Source organism: Colias philodice, chromosome 11, assembly GCF_061535455.1.
Source record: "Colias philodice isolate Cphi_HAF_F1 chromosome 11, ilColPhil1 Martin Lab GWU primary, whole genome shotgun sequence".
In the NCBI taxonomy this organism is placed as follows: domain Eukaryota; kingdom Metazoa; phylum Arthropoda; class Insecta; order Lepidoptera; family Pieridae; genus Colias; species Colias philodice.
This window is the reverse complement of record NC_143096.1, coordinates 2,563,128-2,590,871: the sequence shown is the minus strand read 5'-3', so window position 1 is coordinate 2,590,871 and position 27,744 is coordinate 2,563,128. Positions and strand designations below refer to the sequence as shown.

Sequence of the window (27,744 nt, the reverse complement as noted above, 5' to 3'; positions counted from 1 at the left end):
TTTTAGGAACCGATATCTACCATACTGTGCACATTTACCTATCAAAATATGTTTTAATGTGTTTTTTCTACTCTTCTTTAAGGATCCTTCGAGTTTAATTAGAGACAAACACTTACGAATTACGATGCTAGGTTCTACAAGTGGTGTCAAAATTCTATTTTATTTCATTGGTACAATACAATTATTTAAAAAATAATTTTCGTAAAAAGATTCTTTTAAATAAATTACTACATATATTATATACAAATTTGTTGTATAAAATCTACAATAGATATTATGATTGTTAACTTCACGATAACATCAGCAGTTGATACAATAATGACGACGCATCATAAAAACATTTTTACAAAGAGTTCATATAAGGCATATGTATTATGTTATATAGTTTCCATTGTGTGCAAGCCTTGAGGTCAACGTAAATAGAATAATTCTTATAGCCACAGCAAATTAGATTCAGAATCGTCGATCAGATCGAATAATTCGTGTAGTTTTGAAAGTTACTACAGTTATTCCTAAAGGTGTCCCGATGAATATACTAAAAGCCCCCGAGGGAGGGACACAAGCCGGCGGCGGGGGAGGGGGGGAAAGGTCTCTTTTTCAAGGTTTTTGCTTGTAACTCGAAATTTTTTTCATAATATCTCTTTAGTGACTTCTACATTAATTATCTACATTAAATTTCCTATAAATTACGTCTCAACATTTTTAATGTACGATCAATACTTTAGGAGATACAGAGTATTAAAGGTAAGAAAAATAAGAAACAACATAGTTTTACAAATTTTAATGATAAAAAGAAATAACATCTTTTTTTGCACGAGTATGCCGACTTATTAGTCAAATTGTGATTCATCTTCGTCATCTTTATCACTAACATCGATAGGGGGTCCATTAGTACAAGCTCCTAGGCAGCCGTTACAGATAAGACTACACATAATGCCCGCTTTTCGGCAACTGCATTTTCCGGAACATCCACTTTTACATCGGCAAAAAATTGAATTTAACAACGCTTCAGGAGCAGGAGGATCCAAGGTCGTGATTGGTTCTAAGTATCCATCGACTCTTCGCTTCCAACCCCATATTTCAGGAGGCAGTTGGTTCCCAAGCCACTCCTGTACTTGATGGAATACTCTGTAGGCGTGATATTTTGCTGACCCTTTGGTAGGGGGGAGGGAAGAAAGATCCGGTTTGGGCTTGGTACAAGATTTCAGAAAAACTGTGAATCGATGTCTGTTGATCTCAGACTGAGTACAGGGCGCTCGGTATACTGCAAGAAACATTTTTTCTCCGGCTTCTGCTATAACCTCCTGAGTTGACGTTGGGTCATAAAATACAGTTGCTGTTTCCTTTAGTGACGGCTTTTGATCAAAAATCTTGATAATTGATGTTTTTCCCTTCCTGTAAATAGCTGAGGTTGTATCACACCCACTGAAACTACTTCTTCCCTCCCCCCTACCAAAGGGTCAGCAAAATATCACGCCTACAGAGTATTCCATCAAGTACAGGAGTGGCTTGGGAACCAACTGCCTCCTGAAATATGGGGTTGGAAGCGAAGAGTCGATGGATACTTAGAACCAATCACGACCTTGGATCCTCCTGCTCCTGAAGCGTTGTTAAATTCAATTTTTTGCAGATGTAAAAGTGGATGTTCCGGAAAATGCAGTTGCCGAAAAGCGGGCATTATGTGTAGTCTTATCTGTAACGGCTGCCTAGGAGCTTGTACTAATGGACCCCCTATCGATGTTAGTGATAAAGATGACGAAGATGAAACACAATTTGACTAATAAGTCGGCATACTCGTGCAAAAAAAGATGTTATTTCTTTTTATAATTAAAATTTGTAAAACTATGTTGTTTCTTATTTTTCTTACCTTTAATACTCTGTATCTCCTAAAGTATTGATCGTACAGTAAAAATGTTGAGACGTAATTTATAGGAAATTTAATGTAGATAATTAATGTAGAAGTCACTAAAGAGATATTATGAAAAAAATTTCGAGTTACAAGCAAAAACCTTGAAAAAGAGACCTTTCCCCCCCTCCCCCGCCGCCGGCTTGTGTCCCTCCCTCGGGGGCTTTTTGTATATTCATCTGGACATCTTTAGGAATAACTGTAGCAACTTTCAAAACTACACGAATTATTCGATCTGAATAAATTAATTTTCCCATACTATTACGTACAATCAAATAAACATATCGCCAGTTACAGAGGTTACCGACCGCATTCATTCTCTTCCTGTGTGACGTCTTAATTGCAGAATTTATCTCTGTTATCCTAGTACAAGGCATTTTAGATTAAGCTCATTTTGAACAGGAGATTATCTGTTTTCGCACCAAAAGCTTTGAATATTGAACAGATGTAGATGAGACAGGAATAACAAATAATAATTAGAGCATTAATTAGCTTTCCGCAATATAATCTATTTAGACAGGACGAAAAATCAATGTAGGTAGTAACGAAAATATTTTTTACCAAAACTTATTACTTACAATACCTAACTTCGTAATTTGCATTTCATTTCATGGTTGGATATTTCAATATTTGGGTCACATTTTAATCATACTAAAATTTCGTGGCCAAATTGAGGTTAAAACCTTTGAAATGGTTTACATGACATGTAGAGATGGATTACGAGTGTGCATGTTATGTATGTTTTCTGGCTTTATTTCCGTTGTATGCATTGTCCTAAATATGCAGGTCTTTGTTCTGACTACGGTGCCTGAAACTATCATTTTCCCCGATCCTGCTATACTTGCATGCCCTTTTTACAAAATTAAAAGGTTAATAGTGCATTTTATTTTGTTCTCTACAATTTAAAAAATAACCATAAACTCTTTTTTTTTTTATGAATTATATTTTTACGACGATAAACACCTGAGCTCATAGAGGTTAAATTTTGACCATAGACAATAAGAAGGCGCAGACCTTGTGGTTACTGACCAAGAGAAACCATAAAAATCGGCAAGTAACTCTACCATAGATGTAAAAATGATATGGGTAACGGGAAGTCTAGATAGTGCATTAACTTAAAATTATTGCAGCTTGAATAATTTGAATTTGAATTTCAGTCCAGCATACAAAAAAAAACACTGAAATGTTTGTCCCTTTTTTCGTACTAATGACTTTCTGGTATTCTGATATTATAAAGGTAATGTAATGTAGTTTATATCTTTAATTCGTAAAGTGAAAAAGTTATGTAATGACTGAGGTCGTGTTGGCTACGTCTTAAATCAAGTGTAATTATTACTCACAAAGGAGTTCCGATAATGCGTGGTACAGACTGCAGACAAGACAGTTCCACCGACCATTTTTTACTATATGGACTGACAAGGTGATTAGATATTTATGAATAGGGTTGCTTAATAAACATAAAATGAAGAAAAATACTATACAATTTTGGATCATTATAACCTTATCCAACAGGCTATAATGTATTATTTTATACCAACGCCATGTTTTGGAAAGTAAACAAAAAAGGAGTATTTTAGAGGTTTTTTTTGCGAAATGCAACGTCTGTAATGTTAGTTTGCAAGACTGTGCTAAAGATTACTCCGAGAGGGCGCAAATAAGGCTTTGATATTCAAAGACACAACCACCGTAATCATTTCTTTGTCTTGACATCCCGGCGACATACTCACATGCTTTGAATTATTACACCCATTTGGAAAACATTCGCGGCACGGAGTAATATTGCTGTTCTGTTATCTATAGGTGTAAAAAAATATAGATTTTATCACCATTGATGTCATAGTTTTGGCAAGACGATAAGAAACTAAACACAATTCTTGCAATCGCAAAGATTATAAAAAAATTGATATAGGTCATGGTACAAACCATTTTAAGTTTTGTAGTAGGTATATGTTTAGACATTTATCTATATCACGATACGAACCGTGTATACCAACTAGAAAAGCATTGTTGTATGTTTGACAGCCCTAGGACCATCTACCTACTAGCAATAAGTCATAATTACCACCAAAGACGGCGATCCTTCTACGGAGCTCCAATCCACTTCCATAACAATTATCGATGGATTAGTTCCTCTTTATGGCCTTGTTTGTTGAGTCAACGCATAAAAATATCAACACAAATACAAACTTGTATACGCACACAAGTTATCCAGCTTTTTGACTTGCAACTGATTCTAGAACGTGAAACAGAAATGCAGAAATGATGGGAACATTACTGGTTATTGTTGGCTCATTGATAAACACACACAAGCGTAGCATAAATCATAAAGCTCATGATGCTATTCTGCTCCCGTCTATGGAGTCTTTATAATTCTCTTTGAATGAATTTATATTCTACAGTCTCTACAGCAGGTATTTATTTTACCATTTTTAAGTCAACAACAAAATTTTATAAAGTAAATTTTTTTTAAATTATATCTCAATGTGATCCACATTTTTTATACATTTCTTTTTTCCTTCCGTTTCCTTTAATTAACGAAGTTATTAATTGTGTTGTTGATTTCAACCCACGGAGCATTTATAAACACCCATTTAAAATAAATACATGTACAAGTAAATTATTAAAAAAACAAAATACCCGACTGCACACTAAAAAAAGAGTGATTGAAATGAATCTAATGATACCGCATACATATTTTTTTAAAGGGAAATTTAGAAAAAATATTATTATGTCTTTATCCCGTGGGACTTTTAGGATAAAATGTATCCTATGACACTCCCGTAATCAAGACAAATCTAACGATACCTCATACATCAAAATCCATCAAGCCGTTTAGGCTACAGGTGGTCACAAAGGAAAAGACATACATACATACTTACATACACTCGAAAAACATTACCCTCCTTCTTTGGCAGTCGGGTAATAACTAAAGACTATTAAAGTTGTACAGCTTCACAGTACCCACTTTAGCTAAATAATCGACTGGTATCTCGCACCTGTCTCGAGACTTGTGTCACCTGTGGTCATTATACTTTCCAATTTGGACAAACACAGGTGCTATAGACGGGACTCGATACTTACTTCTCTTGCAACACTGGTTTTTATATTTTAATTTAAACGTCAACAATTATAGAAGAATCCAGTTAATTAAATACATATTACAGTCTATTAACAGATAAAATGAATGATAAAAAAGCATTAAAATGTAGCATATTGATGATAATAAACCACTAAACCAACTTATGAGAGTTGATACCTCCGTGATAATCGTGCAAACAAATATTCCCAATATGGACTGTCTGCTCCAACCTCGATACTCTATAATTTTGTATGAATACGAGACAATAGACCATAAATGCATTAGTATAATACTTCAGCGTGGGGTATAATAAAAAACAGGAACCAGGTTTAGTTTGCCTTCTTATTTAAAATGATGTAGCGGTTGTTCATTTTATTACATAGGTACTTTTTAAAATAAAGATTAGGCTTGAAAAAGTTAAGAGATCTGAGAAAAATAAGAACAAGCAGTAGTCTATGCTTACGTAATAATGTATTTACGATACAAATGGCTATATTAGACTGTCAAGGTCTCCCGCGTTATTATACTCCTTTTTAAATAAAATTCTGTATTAAACGTAAAAAAATCACAACCATTAACTAGTAATACCTACATAACCAGGAAATATACATATTTTAAACATTTACGTGTTAAATATATGGAAACATATCAGTACATGTTCGTAATAAAACTGTAGAGTTAAAATAAGGGCAAGTATAGGAAATATGGATACTGTATTGTTACTGAATGCGTTTTTATCGTTATAACCTTGTGTTGTGATAAGATACAGCTCATGTCAATCGAAACGATGTAGTCATTATCTATCATAAGAAATGTATCACCCATTTTTAATATAGTGCTAAGCCGCACCTCCGGCAATATCAACAAAAGGCAATTTGGTTCAAGAAACCAGATAGCATTCTTTCATCGATTAAAGTAAATTGTAGCGAATAAATTATAAAAATATTGGCAAATAAACAGACGAAAAAGATTAAAACATTAGCTTTACATTCTGACAAACTGCCCACATAAAAAAATTGCTTCTAATTTTTTAAAAGTTACTCATTGCATTTGCAGTCCTATATTATTTTTCCTTATTTGTTCCCTTCCATTGTTTCAGCTTCGAGTAAAATAAGCCTATTAGTAATCACGCTAATGCATTCTTTTTTTATGATGGAAACATGGTTGACCCACTTTTCAGAGTACATTCCTTGCCGCCTTGCATCTCTGAATGCAACGTATACCACACGCACTCAGTACAAGGAAAAAATTCTGCGGTTGATACCATGGATATTTGAATGTATTTCTACGAATAAAAATATTATGATAGTGGTAAAACTGTACATTGAATTGCTTTTTTATTGAAATAGTATCTTTAATTAATTTTGTTGCGCTATTCGTGAAACTAGGGAGTCAAATGAGGTGATTTTTGATCTACAAAAAAGATCGACATTAAAAACTTTTTACCCTGACAACGCAGTTTAAGTAATAGGGTTCAAATTTCAATTCTCATGCTCTTATATAATACAGTTTCATTGACAAGGCTGGTGATACTAGCTTACCTTCTTATCAATGATTAGTTCGCGATCATGCGAGCGGTACTCAATAGTAATTAGTAATTACTTATTGTATGCATCACCATAGATATACTTATATTAAAATTTTATTTAAAGTATATCCATATATAACTCTATGTTGAGTCACATGAGTGGGATATGAGTAGGTTTGTAAAAAGGACGGATATCATATACCTCAGGTACTAATCGTTTATTTGTTCCCAATAACTTCTTTCATGAAGACCACGAATGAAAATGACTAAGTATCTACTTTTACGGCAATATAAAAGGTATGGATTTTTTTATTTCATATTCTATTAATTCCAATGGAATGGATATGTTAAAGCTTGTCATTTATTGATCACGCTAAAAGGTTAAATCTTTTTGCCGTTAATTAGTCACTGATTCCTGTGAAGCTCTTAAAGTATGTATTCAATGCAAAGACAAAGAGTAGTAAAACGTATATGGAAATGTATATTTCCGTACTTTATTAAGGCAGATATTGTTAAGATAACGATATTACTGTTGATTCATTTTTTTTGCTTAAGTAGGTACCTACACTCTACAGTGAGGTATTTCTTATTTAGTACCTATCTACCTATAGTATGGAGAAAATACCGCATAAAAAATTAAGTGCACAGTTGCCGCCCACTATACGTTTATTAGTATATTTTGAATCCTGGGATTTGACAATAAATTTCGAAATCATACGTTCGAAGCAAGTGAAAGTAGAGACGTTATTAATATTGGGATGCCCAGATGTGAAGTAACGTATTTAAATGTGGTACCTTACAAAATGCATCATTAGTCTGTCTGTGCACACAACGGTATTATTTCTTAAAAAATACGCCTCTAAATATAGTAACACCGACACTAACGTTTATGAATCATTGCTGACTGTTGCTGACACATATATTTCTTGATTTCCGTATCGTCAGGATGTAAGTTGACGATATCGATTTTAAATATCTATAATAGTGAATAGCGGAGATTATTTAGAACAAAGTCCTATCAGAAGATATAATCATGATAGTTCCAAGTATTTAGTCCTTGTCTTTTATAAATTTTATTGACATTTGAACATAATAGGTACTCACATTATAAACATGCGTTGAATGTTTGTAATCTGAGTAATGTTCATAGTTTTCCGAAAAACAGATCCAAAATTATTGCATGATAACCACGGCCCCCCGGGGAAGAAGCCGTGGGTTGGTTTTAGCACAGACTAATAATAATATACTACGTATACAACGGTATACGGTTTTAGTAACCAACCTAGTACCTACAGCTAATTATCAAGCATGGAGAGTATTGAGAGGAACAAAACAATAGAACATCAATAGATCATTTATTCTGTTTAAGGTTACTAATTAATAAATTAAGGCATACCTTACCAAATTCTTAAACTGACACTTTGACAAGTTGCTTTCGGATTAAATAATGATGCAATCTGTATCAAGTTATCATTTACACTCCGTTACAAATACGCTTAAAGGTTATTTTTTCTGCAATAACTGGACCTCAGTATATTTACAATCAACCGCGGCCAATTAGTGAACCAAAGCAACATTTCAATGTCGACTTTTTCCACTCGAAATAAAATAACTTCCACGTCCAATTCCTTATATAATAAGTAGACCGCTTTCACACTCTTTTTGTGTTACACTTAAGGATATAAAGGATTAAAACGATTCATTGTGCTTTTTATGCTTCAGTTTATAAATTGTGTACACTCGTTAGCAAACGACGTAAATCAATAGCATTTACGTTTTACGTTTAAATAATGAGATATTTAATGGCTTTGTGTTTACATTTTGTTTTAAATGTGAAAGTTATAATCAACACAGAATACAATACTGTTGATGCAAACCGAGTAATATTAGTTATTACATAACAATTTAGAGGCATATGTCGATAGTAATTGCGTAGGTATGTCGAAAAGCTGTTATTTACCAGTAATTTGCCATCGTATAACGTGACGAATTATTAAATTAAACACATAATGATACGAATATGGGAACTGAGTACTCTTTCCGTTGGTAATTTTGTTAAACGATAAAAACAATCAAGGCTCTTGAAATATAAGTAAGTATCTTTCTTATAAGTAAGTTAATGAAACTGGTTGTAAATGCTCTCGTCCTCGGAAATGATATGTTGTAATAGGAATTAATATCCGGATACACGTCGTGATGCCTAAAGTATGTAGGTAATGTGAGTAAAAATATATTATTGTCATAGTTTGTAGTTACTTGTCATCTTATTGTAAAATATGGACGTAGGATTTACAGACTATATGCATTGCAATATACTCAAAGTGCAATGTTTCCTTTAAAAATAAAAATAGGCTATTTATTACTTATTTATACAACATAAAAAATATTTCGGTCCTAAGTAAAATAATAAAGTAACTACATATTTATGTATGAGTTCCCTATATGTGGTTCCTGAAACTGATTTCCTGTCTCAGCTTTTGATTTGGTTTAATTTATAAACTAGGACTTACGTATATCAATATTATGAAGACTCTGTGACGTAGGTACACGATTTTTTTAGGTAAAATAATTGGAATTCTCATATAAAATCTAAGACGATCGCGGTGAAAATATTCGTTAGGTTAAATATATACATATTTATACATATAATATCGTCAATTACATAGTTCATACGATACGAATATAAATCTAGACGCATTAGTTATAGTTATCATACCGCTAATATCATTCTTAAATAATTAATAACCATTGTTTTGACGTCCCCCACGTGACCACCAACACGTTTCTATTATTTTATTATTTCATTTTGATAGTGACTATCAATCATCAATGTTTATATGGCATGTAAGCGATATTGTTGTATCGATGTGGTGGGAATAATCATTAGATTTTAACGTGTTATGAATGTAATCGCGATCGATTACGAAATCTGAAACTTATCAGGTGAATGGCGATTATAAAAAATATTTTGAAAATTATCGCATCATATCTTATGTACAACATTTAATATGAAAACTTAGTACAAAAACTTTTCATTGATTTATTATAATATTACCTACGTTAACTTAAATTGCAAATAATATCCACCGAGAGTCATGAGAGAACTATTAACAGATCGCTATCACACCGATAGGATATCGTCGGGTTAGATAACTGCGATATACATTCTTCCAGAACTTTCCTAAACCTTGTAATAATTTGACATGTGCCCAATTGTAACCAATTATTATCAGTTTTTTTATGTAAATATTATATGCTTAGCATATATGTAATGACTAATGTTAAAATAAGTAGGACATACCTATTGTAGGTGTTACGTGGCGTCAAATTCGCAAGCATTATTATCAAGTTGGTATCTACTTCTATTGTTAGAATTTATTATAGAAAATTTCCAATGTCTATAAATATCAAGGTTCATGAGATACAGCCTGTTCATAGACGAACGGACAGACAAGCAGACACGAAGGTGAAGTCTCAGCAATAGTATTCCGCTTTACCTAGATACGGAACCCTAACAATGATAAAAATTTGATAAAATTTGTTCGTATACAATTCATAAAAAATTTATGAAATAAATAATGGTTTCAATTTGTTGTCAATAGGTTTAAATATTGTTCCATAAGTACTTAAAGACAAACAAAAACATTTCATTCATAATAACTGTTTGTTATTATACAGATAAATTCTAAGAAACGAATTGTTTAGTTATTCACGCCAAATATAACATTGACACTGGAATTGGCGCCATGGTTTATGTTTTTATTTTCAACCAAAACGGCCCAACTTGCTTAGGGTAATGAGAAATGAGTCAAACAAAGAAACCGCAAGATGTTGTCACCAAAATAAACACGAGTTAATTTTGCTACGGACCGATTTCATAGTACACTCATAATACACTCGAACTAGTTATGTTGGTTGTAAAACATGATCAGTTTGAAATGTAGACAATTTTATTCACGTAATTTATAACTTCCTATTAAACATTATGATTTATTTTGAAGGGCAAATAGGCCAGTAGAAATCGACACTAAAAAGCCCTAAATTCGCAAAGCACGATGTAGATTTGAATTTTTGGTATGTTGTTTGGATCAGTTAGGGTGATGTAAATCCCAATTTGCAACTTCGAAAAAGTTGTGCTCGCTGCGCACCACGTGATAAACTGCGAAAATTTTGGACTTTTTTCACTTTTTGCTCTAAAAGTCATAAACTATGCGTTTCCGACAAGTATGATTCAGTACATAAATTAAGGTTATTAAATTTGCAACAATTTAAGCCTAACCGCAGCTCTCTAAACCTTATAACGACTAAACTGTGGCCATTCGAAGATGGTTCATTTTTCCCGAAATATTGAAATTGTTAGTTTTGCTCCCGTTTGAAGCAAAATATTGGCAAAAACCGCTCGTTCTATGAGAAGTTCGTATAATAAAGTTGTAGTGCATTTAATTTTCTTTCATAAGAGCATAGAACAAAGTCTGTGAGACAAATAGTTCACTCACAATATCTGAAAAACAAAAAGAAGGTAGAAATAGATTTTTAAAGAATTGAAACTGAGGGCATATAAAATCATAAAAAGGATAATACTTTTTCATTTGCAGGATAGGTAATTAACAAAATTACAAAGATAATTAAATTTGCAACAATTTAAGCCTAACCGCAGCTCTCTAAACCTTATAACAACTAAGCTGTGGCCTTTCAAAGATAGTCAGTTTTTCCCGAAATTTTCAAATTTTTAGTTTTGCTCCCGTTTGAACCAAAATATTGGCAAAACCGCTCGTTCTATGAGAAGGTCATAAAATAAAGTTGTAGAAAATTTAATTTTGTTAATTACCTATCCTGCAAATGAAAAAGTATTATCCTTTTTATGATTTTATATGCCCTCAGTTTCAATTCTTTAAAATCTATTTCTACCTTCTTTTTGTTTTTCAGATATTGTGAGTAAACTATTTGTCTCACAGACTTTGTTCTATGCTCTAATGAAAGAAAATTAAATGCACTACAACTTTATTATACGACTTTCTCATAGAACGAGCGGTTTTTGCCAATATTTTGGTTCAACCGGGAGCAAAACTAAAAATTTGAAATTTTCGGGAAAAACTGACTATCTTTGAAAGGCCACAGCTTAGTTGTTATAAGGTTTAGAGAGCTGTGGTTTGGCTTAAATTGTTGCAAATTTAATTAGCTTTATAATTTTGTTAATTACTTATACTGCAAATGAAAAAGTATTATCCTTTTTATGATTTTATATGCCCTCAGTTTCAATTCTTTAAAAATCTATTTCTACCTTCTTTTTGTTTTTCAGATATTGTGAGTGAACTATTTGTCTCACAGACTTTGTTCTATGCTCTAATGAAAGAAAATTAAATGCACTACAACTTTATTATACGACCTTCTCATAGAACGAGCGGTTTTTGCCAATATTTTGCTTCAAACGGGAGCAAAACTAAAAATTTCAATATTTCGGGAAAAATGAACCATCTTCGAATGGCCACAGTTTAGTCGCTATAAGATTTAGAGAGCTTTAATTAGGCTTAAATTGTTGCAAATTTAATAACCTTAATTTATGTACTGAATGATACTTGTCGGAAACGCATAGTTTATGACTTTTAGAGCAAAAAGTGAAAAAAGTCCAAAATTTTCGCAGTTTATTATTTGCGTATAATCTTTTTTCCTACTTTCCCAAATTTTGTAATTTTGTTAATTACCTATCCTGCAAATGAAAAAGTATTATTCTTTTTATGATTTTATATGCCCTCAGTTTCAATTCTTTAAAAATCTATTTCTACCTTCTTTTTGTTTTTCAGATATTGTGAGTGAACTATTTGTCTCACAGACTTTGTTCTATGCTCTTATGAAAGAAAATTAAATGCACTACAACTTTATTATACGAACTTCTCATAGAACGAGCGGTTTTTGCCAATATTTTGCTTCAAACGGGAGCAAAACTAACAATTTCAATATTTCGGGAAAAATGAACCATCTTCGAATGGCCACAGTTTAGTCGTTATAAGGTTTAGAGAGCTGCGGTTAGGCTTAAATTGTTGCAAATTTAATAACCTTAATTTATGTACTGAATCATACTTGTCGGAAACGCATAGTTTATGACTTTTAGAGCAAAAAGTGAAAAAAGTCCAAAATTTTCGCAGTTTATCACGTGGTGCGCAGCGAGCACAACTTTTTCGAAGTTGCAAATTGGGATTTACATCACCCTAACTGATCCAAACAACATACCAAAAATTCAAATCTACATCGTGCTTTGCGAATTTAATGTTAATTTCCACTGGCCTAAAAACATTTCCGCTATCGCACCGCTACGGTCGGAAATCCATATCTAAAGATGATCATTAGTAAAAATGCATAAAATGTAAAAATAATAAAATTGTTGCTTCATTATTAATTTATTACCTATATGATAACTAGGTTCATACTTATTAATTTTAATCAATAACAGAGAAAGATAATACCTAGAGAGTTTATAAAGAACATAAAGTGTGGGACTTTCGGGCTAATTTAATAAATCAGCGAGACAAATTGATATTTTAACGTTTAAATCTCTATGACATGCTTAAGTAACAATTCCATTAAATAAACATTATTCTTAACAGTTTAAGGAATAATAAATTTCCGACCGCAGCGTGTATCGTGCGTGGGTCTCTAATTTAAGAGCATTTTGAATCATTGGTGCACAACTTGTTTCTGTGCATACAAAACTGGTCGGTGATTATTTTTACATTAACATTCAAAGTATTTTCTCTTTTCTTCAATAGAATACAGGCTAATGAATCCTTCTTCAGTTATGTAGAAATACTTGCGGGTACTTTTATAATCTAAATACCTGTTACTTACCAATGTATAGAATTAAGGTATTATTTATTGTCTTCAATCTACAGTATTGGATGCTTTATAACTACTGAGTTGGTAATTTCGTAAAAAACATGAATAAAAAAATAACAATAATATACGACTTCTAAATTCTAAAATATTTAAGTAGTCGTAGTCTGAAGATTTCAGGTACATGCAACGAATATGTAAACCGTTATAAATATATCCACTTGCCAAACACACCGCTAATTCAGAGAATATATCGTAATTTAGCTACGATAAACTACTTCCAACTCACTCGCCTATTGAAAGGTGAAGAAAATATTTAGTTAATCTGTTCTGAGTATTTTACGCTCTTAAAATTAAACAACCATTAGTATAATGTTTTATTTAATTACGATGTTTTGATTTTCTCAGAAATGGGTCAATCAGTTTAAACTATTTTATTTTTGTTTACATTTTATATTCATGGTTTATCTACAATTAAGGAAATTGTGAGACTTAAAGAATTTTTAAGCCGCATTACTCCAGATTCACAAAGTTATAGGTAGTTACATTAATCGCTCTACAAGGAAAGGAAGGACTACAAATCAATTTTATAATATCAACAGCCACAGCTTGTATAAACTATAAATAAAAATAGCTATGACAGCTACATTATGTGTGTTAAGCATGTTTCTACGATCAATACATTTCACCATAAAAACTTGATGAATTAAGTTTAAAGCCGGTCTTTTCAACGCTTGGTTATTAATAACAGGTGCTCCGAGCCTCCGACGCAAATTATTTTAAGATTGGATGAGTAAATATATAAAAAAACAACTCTCTCTGGGTGCAGCTATATGGATATGAAAGTGTTGATAGTCCTGTCAAATAGGTACCTGTTAAATGATTTCCATTGTTTTCTGTCACCCTACCTTTCGCAGATAGGAAAAAAGAAGGTAGTTTATATTATTAAATGCTATAGATGACTTACTGATATATTAAAATTATTATTATCTCATTGTTAAGATAAACAATGTACGAACGATTTATGCATAACTAATTTTTTTCATCCATTAAAACTTAACTTTTTGGTATTCCTGGTAAATTGGTAATCATTTAGAAGCTAAAACGATTACGAAATGGGATTCGATTAAAGAGATCGTTGTTTATAAAAATTATTATTTATTTTGTTTAAATAATAAAGGACTAGTTTTATTTTAAAATTTATTCGCGCTTCCAATACTTATCACATTTTCGCAACTCCTCAATGACTATATAGTATACATGCGGTTAGAATAGCCAGCCTCATTAGATAAAGCGTGAACCCAGGACCCCGGCATTAAGCAATTTAACCCATTAAACCCGTGTGCCCCTTGCAATCTGTATCGAATGCCGTGAGTGTGACCTCATTTCAATGAAATGATTTTGATTGACTTTCATCCAGAGATCTTGTTTCGTCTGCTGTTTTTCTTTGGAAATTTAAGAACCAATCGAGCCAATCGAGGACGAGGAGCTCATGCTTCGTAACGTTGATGTAACGTTATGAGTTATGATGCATCAAATCAAAGTAAGCAAAACATATCATGAACATATTTGATATGAATTTCATACGTGTACTATGACGTAGACTGTAGAGTATTGAAATAAATTGCAGACAAAGAGAACAGAAGGGAGTTGAGTTTAACAAATTACTCCAGTCGATAGTCTATGTTTAACCAAGTAGTCCATAAAGACAAAGCTTTTCTTCTTTTTATGTTTTAATTAGTATGATAGGCACATGCAACATGAAAAATCCGCCAGAGCATAAGTATCTGAGTATCTATAACTAAAATCGAATATGGGTAATTCTCAATCGTTAAAAATAAGCACCTTCTTAAAATTTCCGAATGAAAATAATTTGATATCATTTCATTTCTAATAGATAGGCTTAGAAACACTCCGTATACCATATTCATATAATATAGCAGACCAAGCAAACGTTATAGAATAATATTGTATGATACAAATGCAATAACATGAAACTCACGACTTCATCCCGACCAACACGTGTTATAAAACTGGTTTCCTCTGGTAGGGTTCAACTTCGCTACTTATACGACACGCTTAGTAACAGCTATTCAATGTAAAAAGAGTAACTAAGAAACCTATTCAAACTATATGCGCAATCAAATGAGCAACTACGGTGACTTTGTATTTTCGACTAATAATCTCTAGGTAAATTACGTGTGGGCAAAATATTATTATAAGTATTCAAATCCTAAACTGAACATTTAAACAAGAATAAAGTAACATTCACAATTTAAAGGGTATTAAGAATGAATGTTTCGCCATGTTTCAAACTTCTTTTGATCTATGGCGGGGCTCTCCCAGCGGATATTGTAACATCATAGATTAAAGAATTTCTACATATAACAGTTACATATTTTGTAATTCGAATAGAGTGATTTACGCAATCTGTGCAAGTGCTATTAATAAAACTTAATAATCTGTGGCCAAAAATGTAAAATGTAGAACGCTCCACGAAGCATAGACGCGGAAGGAGTGTAAATATTATTCTGTTTAATATTCGTAATGAATGCACGATAATCGATAACGGTATAGACGGACGGGCCCGCATGATTTTTATTATGCAACATAATAGAATAATGTAATACAAATCCAAGCATTGAACCCATGGGAATCGAATAAGATTTTTGTGAATAAATTATTAGTTTTGAAAGCTCTTAGTGCTGACTGGCCTGTTTTATCTCGGTCTTGTCCATAATATGATTCATATAGGTTTAAGCTAATATTGTGCGGTGTGCCAATACATGAAGAAAATATTTTCAGTATGTAGGTAGGTCAGAATTTTTTTAAATTGTAGCGTTCTGAGTTCTATATCTCTAATATTAATCTCTAATAATTTCTCGTTCATGGGACAAACAAACTTTTTACAGACTAAAAGTTTGTTTGTCCCATGAACGAGAAATTCAAAAACTCATAGAACAATAATTGTAATTTTACTAAAGTTAAAATAATATATTTCAAAAAGAATAGTAGAGTTTATGAATATAAAGCATTAAAATATAAGTTTACTGATGCGAAGTAAACTTTCTCTCGTTTTATGTATTTAAATAAATTGTTGAGAAAAATTAATATTCATAATGTGAATGGATGTAGATGTTTCTGAATTGCACAAAGAACTCATTTTTATTAATATTCTTCATCCGAGTGATTTTCTGGTTTAAATACTTGTATATTGTTAATGCAACATATATATTTAACCAACAACGCATAATATGAATAATGTTTAGGTTTATCTTTTCCAAGATAGAATTAAACAAAAGATTTAACTGGAGCGTTTTTTTAGTACAACCCAACAGATTATAAAGAAACATACTTAATAAAGATCCATAATAATAACTTATCACAATCTCAAACCTTAGAACATAGTATTTTTATTTAAATGCAAAATATACACAGCATCGCTAAGAAAACATAAAAATAACAATATGTTTTCTACGAAGTACTTATCATTAAAACTTTACACATTCACTATTAGTAATAACTTCGTAACTCCCCACATTTAAAACCATAAATTCTTTCCAACTGGCTTTCTCTTATCGTATGTCCCATAGATATCTCTACCCTAAAGTGTGACCCCTTCCTTCGTCTAGCACGTGATGAATCATAAATTACTTCTTAATGCGACGAGATATTAAATACATAAGTTGTATTTAATAAAAATAGCTTTTGACTTCATTTCAACCTAACATTTAGTACAATCTGATCTGAAAACACAATCGTTGCTATTAGCAACGTAAGGCTGAAATATCCCTAAAAAATATTTGTAATACTAAACCGTGGCTTCGCATTTCTTCGACAAATATTTGAACAAAGCAGCAGCGATTCACGATTGATTGAATATCTGAGCAGTATGGCGAAGTAAGAGTGGCCCGTGACCGCATTCCTGTTTTGTGAATTGTGCAGTAGTCATTAAAACCGATGGCTTTATGTTTTCAGACACAAAACAACTTTTGGAAACGGGTAATGGAGTAATTATGTTAACTATGAAAAAAAAAACAATTTTGAACAATAATTAGTAAGTAATTACTATAAATTGTAAACACTTCTGGTAGAATTTTTTCATTTACATAGTGCAGGGACCTTTCAAAGCAGAGGTTATCCATAACGACATATTTTTTCTATGATTCAGAATCAAAGCGATAGCGGGTTGGTATCTTGTGAACATGATCCGATCGATTAACTGAAACCTAGTCACGCTTAATATACTAGTATTGTGCTATAAAGTTTACGTAATTCTTAAGATCAATTACTAGTTACAAAGATTATGTAACAAGAAAAACAAATTGTTTAATATTAGAGAAAAGATATCCGATGTTATCGACCGTAAAAGCAATTAACATGCCACGACCGAGCTACAGTACGTACCTACGTGTAGCGTTTCACTTTTCTTTTTTGAACATCATCTGAATCAAACAGGCCGGTCGTAATGGCTTCTATAAAAAAGAAAAGGATAGATCCCGAAGGTTCCAATTCTAAACGTAATCGCCCGAAGGCTTTTTTTATTTTTTCGTGGAAGGTAGACAAAGAGCAGCTGCCTTATTCCATCAGTCCTCGGAATCACAGACACAATAGAAAATCTATTGTGTCGCGCCCCGATCGGGCCTTACGGTGGTCAATGGGTTATCCAGCTGGTTACGAACCACCGACGCGTTCAAGTTTTAATGTCACCTGGTTAATGATGGCATTTATAGCAATTCTTTTAAGCATTTGAGCCAAAATAAAAGACATTCATGCACTAGTAAAATTATCTGGATTTTTATTATTGCATTTCGAAATTCGATACACTTCAGAAAAAATGGTGATATCTAGTCTAAAGATATTAAAAATGTTATTTTATCATCTTGCATTTAAATAATAATGATGCCATGCGAAATATATGCAATGATATCGATGATTCTTGAAAAAATCATATTCTGAATCAGCGTATTATACCGGGTCCAGACCGGTGAAATGTAACATGCAATGTAACATTTTGCCTTTCATTGCATGTTCGCTGCTGGTGTGGACGCATAGCGCGCTCATAACGCGCATTCACTACGAACATCCCGCGTTCGTCTGTTTCCGCCATTCTGCCGCGAACACGGCCCTTCGATACACGTTTTTTTCGTGCGCGTCAAACCGGTAGATCACACGAAGCATGGAGTCCGAAGACCACGTTCTTGATATGACGATTATCAGTACTTCATTATTAATAATACATCAACTCATGAAAACACGCCGAAGACCCTTTCTTTTGCTCATTCCACGCAGTCTCGTCCTCCATGTTCGTTGCGTTCTCAAACGACCGTCCACATTGGCTGCTCCGCGCACACAACGCGCCCCTTTGTGTTCGTCAAAAAACCGACAAATTTCGGATCGCTCCGCGCGCGGCTTGTAATGCTCGTAGCATGCGCGTGTAATGCACAATTCGCGCGCGCAAGACGTCCAAACTATGAGAAATTGTTACAAAGTGTGTTACCTTTCATGATACATTGCAGCAATGTGGACGGTGAATTCTTTCATTGCATGTTACATTGCATGTTACGTTTCACCAGTCTGGACCCGGCATTACAAGAAACTACACCTTTTATGTAGGTAACATTCCACCGTGTAGATAGTTGTTTATTGAGCTGGAAAAATATGTTTATCAGATTTCAAATAGATAGAAATTCAGATAGTATCACTATAAGCATTTTTAACCGACTTCAAAAAAAGGAGGAGGTTATCAATTCGGCCGGTATGTTTTTTTTTTTTTTTTTTGCACGCCTCATAAGCGAAGCGTTGAGGTGGGTACTACTGTCACTTCGCGCAAAACATCTGATTTTTCAAACTTAAAATGTCTTTATGTATCATACATTGCACTTGTAAGATAATACATACACACACATATTAAGAAAAAACACTATTTTTAACATTCATGATATTTTTGATGTCATTTTTGTTATTTAAACTAGTTAAAAAACAGTTTAAAAAAGTTCTGTCTTGGACGTCCGTGTGTCTGTATGTGCGGTATCACTACATAGTATAAAACAAAGTCGCTTTCCCTGTCCCTATGTCCCTATGTCCCTTTGTACGCTTAAATCTTTGAAACTACGCAACGGATTTTGATGCGGTTTTTTTTAATAGAGAGAGTGATTCAAGAGGAAGGTTTATATGTATAATAACATCCATTAAATAGTGGAAAAGTACTGTTATTTTTGAGGTTTCTAATGTGATGTCGTAAAAAATTACATTTTTTCCGCTTACATTGCAAACGCAGGCTGAACCCTACGAGTTTTATCAAAATAATGTACTAAGTATTATACACATTGAAAAGGTCTACAGAAAAGTCCGCGATGGTATATGTCTATCTCTTATGGATAACCCACAATAACTTTTTTTTGTCATTTACTTTTTACGACAAATAATGGCTAATTTTCGATGCGATTTTAACCAATACAGCATTAATCCTTAACCAATTAAATACCTTGAATACATTGTTCATTTAATATAGATCTATATGGCCCTTTACACCGTATGATTTAAGTGAATATTTTCGAAGATATTACAGATTTAAAAATTGCGGGATCTATTTTATACCCGTGCGAAGCCGGCGCGGTCCGCTATGTTTTTATATGTTGTATATAAAAACATAGCGGCCCGCTCCCGTTCACAGTTTTTCTGTAGTGTATTTAGTATCAGCATTGCACCCGTGCGAAGCCGGGGCGGGTCGCTAGTCTATATATACTTTACTAATCGAGTCTTTTTTTTTCTCTTACGCTTGAGTATGCTCAGGAATAGAACCCTTTCATTTTTCAGGGTCTGATTCGATGTGGTTTAATTGTTATTAAATAAACAAAAATAATAATTAATAAATAATTATTTTAAAAAAATTATGAGGCGTGCACTTTTGGATTTTCCAAACTATTTATGTATGTACACCGATTACTCCGAGGTTTCTGAACCGATTTACGTGATTCTTTTTTTGTTCGATGCGGGATGGTGTCGAATTGGTCCCATAAAAATTTTATTCGGATAGGCCCAGTAGTTTTTATTTTATGAGCATTTTTGTCTATATTTGTAAATGTTGCAAGTGCAAGTTTGAAGTCGGTTGTTTTTAACGCAGTTATCACTTGTATAATAAATCTTCTATACAATTCTTTGATGATTTTTCTGATAATATTTATCTATATTTAACTTCGTATTTCAATGTTATCTAGATGTATTATGTTCCTTTTTTATGGCACAGCTAGCAACAGAGCATGCGGGCAACCTGGTGTAAGTATCTTGTATTCCCAGTATAATTTATGGATGAATTTTACCCTAAAAGTAAATACAAAACATGTAAATAGCGTTATTTGAAATTCGTTTTAAAGTGCTAAATTATTGCATGTAATATTTCAAGATACCGATATAGGTGATATATAAACATTAACGAAACAACATAATATTTCATAACAGTCTCCGAAAACTTCCTTTATACATCCTTCTTAAAATTACCACCGGGAGCGATGTTAACATAAATCTTATCATTTAATTTGTAACTCTTCCTCGACAAATAACAAACCTCGCGTATGTTTGCCTAGTGATCACCCAAAGATTAACTGCATAGATGTAAATAATTTGGAAAATCCAAAAGTGCACGCCTCATAATTTTTTTTTAATAAATATTTATTAATTATTATTTTTGTTTATTTAATAACAATTAAACCACATCGAATCAGACCCTGAAAAATGAAAGGGTTCTATTCCTGAGCATACTTAAGCGTAAGAGAAAAAAAAAGACTCGATTAGTAAAGTATTTCGGTCGCTATCGTGTTAACAAGAAAAAGGATCCGCACATACAGACACACGGACGTCCAAGACAGAACTTTTTTAAACTGTTTTTTAACTAGTTTAAATAACAAAAATGACATCAAAAATATCATGAACGTTAAAAATAGTGTTTTTTCTTAATATGTGTGTGTATGTATTATCTTACAAGTGCAATGTATGATACATAAAGACATTTTAAGTTTGAAAAATCAGATGTTTTGCGCGAAGTGACAGTAGTACCCACCTCAACGCTTCGCTTATGAGGCGTGCAATAAAATTTTAATATATTTCCCTCATGTGTAGAGAATATCTTATATATAAAATTCTCGTGTCACAATGTTAGTCTGCATACTCCTCCGAAACGGGTGGACCGATTCTCATGAAATTTTCTGTGCATATCGGGTAAGTCTGAGAATCGGCCAACATCTATTTTTCATATGTACCACGGGCGAAGCCGGCGCGAACCGCTAGTATTATATAATATCCACTCAGAGTAAGTAATATAATACGTTAGACTTTAGTATCTGATTCATAAATAAGTCGTTGAATAAATTTATCTTGTCTCCAGTCATTGACCATTTGATAAAACAGTTGACTCCGAGATTTCTAAATTATGTCAAAATTTAATTTAACTATTCTAATAGTAAATTATGCATTCGAGATTGCATTAAATATCAAAAGAACCAGAACAAAATCTCAATCATCATTGCATTCGTAGCAAACAAAAGAAATATAATTGCACGCCGCCTATTCTTAAAAGTTGTATCCATAATAGAACGCTTACAAAAGATTATAAGCATCAAATGAGTTGCTCAAGTACTAATTACGTATATTGTTTTTTTGTAAATGTATTCGTTCACTCTTTAAATCTAAACAAGCGTTAATTATCACGAAACTGGATTAATAGTGAGAATGATCTCATTACAATTCCGGGCTCGTTAATTTGTGACCCGAATTGCAACATTCCTATTTACGAGTTATCAATGATATAGAGCGATGTTGAAACTATCATTTGGTTAATACGGATTAGAGGGTAGAAAGTCGCAAATCGCTGTTTGGTTACGATATGCATAATTCATGTAATTAACGTGACAATGAGTTTAATTTTACTCACCTCAGTTCAAAATTAAGTTATAGTTAAAGGAAGCAAACTTAAATAACCATATTAAATTAATTGTGGGCATAAAAGTTTCATTGATGGTGACCAAAAAATTCTCAGGCTTTCAAACATCCTGCGCCTTTTTTTGACTTTATAGGGTTTCATGTCAATGGCCAATGCCTTAGTAAAAACGCGGCATGGCAACAAGTTTTTTAACGTACACTGATGCAAGGTATGCGCATGCAATGCATGTTGCACGCTCCTTGCTCTTGATTTAATACTTGACCCAAATATATTATGAATTTCACGCCTTTGTTACACTGTTATACTTTATCACTGATGCCTGATAGAATAACGTTTCAAAGAAAGATTTACCTATTATTCATTCTATTGTGCTTAAGACTAGCCTAAGCACGTAGTATTTTTTTACAGAAGATCGAGCCAAGAGCTACACACAAAAAAATATCATCACATTATTAGGTATAGTCAGTATTTGCTACAGATTGTGTTTTAATGAATATGACTACAATATTAGTAATGACAACATTCTTATCTCCGAGGTATGTTGCTACATGAGTAGTTCTAGTACCCTTTAACATCACGTACCTGCGAAGAATAATGGTCGGGCACGCAATCGTGAATTTAAAATTATATTGCCGTCTTTTCTTGTAAGTGAAGGAAGTGAGAATTATATTATTTGCATGCAAATGCAACAGCGAAAGTACATTGTTCCCGGCTTTCACATTAGCATGGGCACAAGCCTGTTCTCTAGGAAATAAACGAGATAATAATAAAACATTGACAGTTATTACGACGCATATTTACGAGTACATTGTATGCAGTGCTTAGACTATCGGATGGTTAACGATGTTGGCGTTGCGAATTTTCTTTTAAGCAATCTGACTTTCTCGTTTTAAACAATGTAAGCTGTGTGCATGTGTGCAACGTTTATAGCATCAGGGTTAATTTTGTTTGCTCTCCACATAAAATGTACAGTAATCGTCTCAATCTTCCCGTACTCAATCTTCTACTATATAAAAATAAGTCAGGTTTTCCTTCCTGACGCTATATCTCCAGAACGCACGAACCGATTTCCACGGTTTTCATTCGTTGGAAAGGTCTCGGGCTCCGTGAGGTTTATAGCAAAGAAAAGGTGTATCTGGTGGCGAAACGGAGTTCGCCAGGTTTGCTAGTATTATATAATAGTGATTAGTGGTAAATGAAAATTAAGCTATCAGCAGCAGTTGCTATAATTTTCACATGCCAAATCGTTTTCAAAATAAATCCTGCACAATGCACATACTATATTAAGTTAGTTCATTTCTCCTTATATCCTGTGCAAATTGCATGTAATGGCTAAATCCTCTGTAAGTTCAATCGTCATATTGTATCTTTGGCGCCACTTTCATTTCCCGCCAACTATAGACTACCTGTATGGCTACTGAATAGCAAACACCGTTAAAAGGATTCACTTGCGGGTATTTACTGATCCATAAAGAGTCCTTTGTAGCGTTAATAAACACCTTTTGTTTCAAAATGTTAGCGGCTTACAGATGGGTTTCGTAGGCTGATGCTGCATTTGTATAAAAACAGAGATTTTGAAAATCTCTGAATAGCTATTGTGGACCATAGGCTTGACTCTTGATGCATATATTCTTCTTTTAGGACAATGTCTTTTGTATAGAATATCATATTATAGGAACATAACATTTAATGGGGCAGACTTTATTCTGCAGTCGAAGCATGACATTCTATGCCGATCGTGCATCCGGCCATACTTGTTTGTATTCATATCTTAGTGACTGCTACATTAATTGGTGTCTAGAATAGAAGATCCATATTAAATAGGTGCTTTGACCTGTGCACGTGTAAGTATGCATTAATGCTGCTTTTTGGGATCCTTATCTAGTGGTATATTCCAAACGCGTTTTATTTCAAACGTGATCAGAATAAGGTCTACGTATTCAATGAAAAAATTGTAATTAAAACAAAGGATTATGTATATGGTGTGCGATGAATTTTTATTGAAAACATAAATCATTACACACACATAGATGATTTAGCACTACTTAAAATTCATATTTTTCTCAGAACACGATTTTATTAGGATTAATCTCATAAATAATTTGTACTCAAATAAAAATTTTATAGAAGTAATGATACCTATCGTTTAATTTTATTAAGTTATTCAATAAGAATGACATTTATCAATAATAATAATTGTTACGCCGAATAATTGCAGCAATCATACACAAACAAGAAACGATAACAGTGGTCACGTCAATATTAATAACCATAGCAGTCATCTTGAGAATGAATCACAGACGTATACGAGATTCATGAGGTTCTTCAAGGAATGGACTATGGGGACAAATAATGGCCAATTTACATACTTTTAACAAAGTAGACGTAGATTTATAACGCCATTTATCAGATGCAATGTTATGCAAGTGATAAAATACATCACTGTTTAACATGTGAAAATATTTCAGGTTTATATTAAAAATGTCATATTGTTATCACTAATCATTATCAACAATGCGACCATTATTGTGAGAGAGAAATAGACCTAATTTAATCTTTCTGGTAAAATATAATTTCATTCATTATTTTCTGAGATATTTCTATTGAATTGAATCCGGTTAATTGTTGTTAATATTAGCGACAATGCTAGTTAATGATGGCTTATACAGGGTGTAATCGTTAAGTGTGCACAAGCGATTATTCCGTAACTATTGCAGATATCAAAAAACTTTAAACTGATATCGAAAGTACTTAACCTAATGAGTAAAATGGCCATAATAATTTTTTAAAAATAAAACGAGAAATAACCAAAAATGTTACATTAAACGCTCCCATACAATTTATTTCCCATACATTTTGTATTCATAGTAGATTTTCGAAGTGACGTCCTTATTGTGCAATACAATGAGGAGGTCTATTTACAGTTTCTAAATGAACTTCCCTCCAAATTTGCGAAGTAATTAAAGCAGAAAACCAAAAAAACAAAAAAAAGCTAAAATCTTTCATATTAAATGTATAGGTTGATCCAAAAGTAATGATAATTGGGTATTTCCTGTGCACATAAAAATATAAAATAAATGTTTTATGCTTGCTCATGTAATCACTAAGTTATCACAAAAAAATTATATCTACAGGCCACGTTTCCAAGTATTAACATTAATTTTAATGTGAACAGTGCGAGCCAAAATGTTTCCCGGCGAAAAGAAGAAACAACGATTCGACATTTAGAGGGTGAATTTCTAAATTTTTAATGAGATCAGGATAATTTTTTGTCACGATTTGTGACCATGGGCGTTACCTGGGTTCACCATGTTTATGCTGAAACCAAGAAACAATCAATGGCCTGGATGCGAGCTTCCAAAGTGACGGTGAAGATTTTCAAAGTGAAAATTAGTGGGATAGATTAAAGCCGTAGTTTTTTGGGACGCTGAAGAAATGTGGAATATTTTAAGAAGGTAGCCACTACTACACAGGGCTCTTACTACACAGACCAAATTAAAAGATTGCGGGTTGGCGGAATGTTGGTTTACCAAGACAACGCACCAGATCACAAAGCGTCAGTTGCGATGGCTGCCAATCAAAAATCGGCATTGAAAATGCTTGAACACCCACCCTGTTTGTAAGATCTAGCTCCTAGTTAATAATTCTATCTCTTACCTCGGCACAAGAAACACCGTCGATACAAGAAATTTTAAGACGACAGCGAAGTGATGGCCGATTTTGAGGGGTTTTTGTAGATGAAGTCAAAGTTTTTTTTTTTCTAAGTTAAGGAAAAAAAATATCGAAGTATGTTATCTAGTTAGAAGACTATCTAGAGAAATACATAATTATTTTAACTGTAATGACCTTGTTTAATATTGATTATCATTACTTTTGGATCAACCCATGTACATGGGATATTCATATCTCATACTAAATGTATGGGAGGGTTTAAAGTTAATTTTTTAGATATTTCTCGTATTATTTTTAAAAATTTATTATGGCCATTTTACTCATTAGGTTAAGTACTTTCGATAACAGTTTAAAGTTTTTTGATATCTGTAATAGTTACGGAATAATCGCCTGTGCACACTTAACGATTACACCCTGTATACATAAAACATAATGTAATATTAATTAAGCGACTCTTTAATGATATTTTTATCGTCATGAAATAATTAATAGTTTATTAATGACGTATTATGTACAAAGTAACCTTTTAAGAAAACTATAACTTTATTTCAAGCGAATAATGAATTATTAAACAAACATAATATTTTATCAAAATATCTGGCCCAAAACCTGCAATACCCTTCTTTTGTAATTCCTTATCTTGCTTCAAGTAAGTCTAAATTCGTCGGAAAACTACTTAAATTCAATTTGAAATATAATATTTGTTTGCTAGTGCTTCATGATTGATAAGTTATCGCGATCACGAAGCCTCATGACAAAGATATCTCGACTTACAATGACGAATAGAAACTAAAATAGAAAGCGAAGGTGTTAGATTGATATTTTGATTATAAATGTTGGTAATGGCTTTTTGGTGGCTGTAGCTGAAGCAAGTAACTAACTATTGTTCATCTTGCGTAGGTACTTAATGACAAAACTGTTTATTATCGTGTTACGTAAACAATATGCCACTATAAATTATACTGATTGTAAATATTATGTATTGGTAGGTAGTTACTTAATAGATAACTTCGTGTCTTTATGTGGTGTTATGAGAAATTGGCGGATAAACTTATTTTTTAAATAATTTTCAGGAGTCTCAATGTAGATGATTATCATCGATCCAACTTTAGCAATTTCCTGAAACGTAATTGACAATAATACTTTTGATGAGTAACCAACCTCGTTAAAGTTAGGTCTATTGAAACAATTTTCCTGCATATTCTTTTGTCATTCAGACTTCCGTCATTGTCGCTCACCGGTTGATAATTAGTTTTTTTTGCCGTGTACAAAATTAAATAGGTATAGGTTAAATTGCTTAAATAGGTATATTGGCAGTTTGATAGTTACATTATTTGCGTAACTACCCAATGTATGATGTAAAACGGTTAACTTTGTTGTTTGGTTTTTCTAATTCAAACCCGTTTCTAATAATAATTGATAAGACAGATGTTTTAAAACCACCTTTATGTTCTAATAGCTTAATTAATTGCTTTTGAATTAATTGAAAAACAATTAAAATAGAAGATATATAGGTTGATATGGTCAGATGATCGTACCATCTTAAATTTGTTGTTCTACTTAAATATCGTATTTCACTAACAAGACGTTTTGTTAGATAAATACAACACAATGGCGCCAGCCGATAATAATTCCTCGTTACTAATGATGTTATCGTTCCAAAAACAATTATTCGAGTGCACTAATCAATATTTATCTTGGCAAATCAGGGCCATACATGATACATGTTATAAGAATTTGTTTCGCCTTTGTTATTGAATTTATTCTATCAATATTTGTTTTATAAATTGGTA

The 27,744-nt window shown here is 32.7% G+C and overlaps 1 protein-coding gene across 1 annotated transcript in view; it reads right to left on the bottom strand.

Annotated features, from left to right (window-relative positions):
- The window catches only part of LOC149484398 (uncharacterized), a 41,954-nt gene that overhangs the window by 13,212 nt on the left and 998 nt on the right, over positions 1 to 27,744 (bottom strand). The gene's annotated exons all lie outside the window — the stretch shown is intronic.